This window comes from Lupinus angustifolius, chromosome LG05 (assembly GCF_001865875.1).
Source record: "Lupinus angustifolius cultivar Tanjil chromosome LG05, LupAngTanjil_v1.0, whole genome shotgun sequence".
Classification (NCBI taxonomy): domain Eukaryota; kingdom Viridiplantae; phylum Streptophyta; class Magnoliopsida; order Fabales; family Fabaceae; genus Lupinus; species Lupinus angustifolius.
The window spans coordinates 9458031-9458251 of record NC_032013.1 but is presented as its reverse complement, the minus strand read 5'-3'; positions in this window follow the sequence as shown (position 1 = coordinate 9458251).

Sequence of the window (221 nt, the reverse complement as noted above, 5' to 3'; positions counted from 1 at the left end):
GTAGCACTTGTGAGCAGTGTTAGAGAGCAGGTGGTACCCTTTCTTGGAGACAAGAGATGCCTCAACAACCTATGTTGTTTTCGAGGTGTTTGATGTCTGGGGTATTGATTTCATGGTCCATTTCCTGTTTCTTTTGGCTTTTACTATATTCTACTTTCTGTTGATTATGTTTCTAAATGGGTGGAAGCTAAGGCCACCAAGACTAATGATGCTCGGGTTGT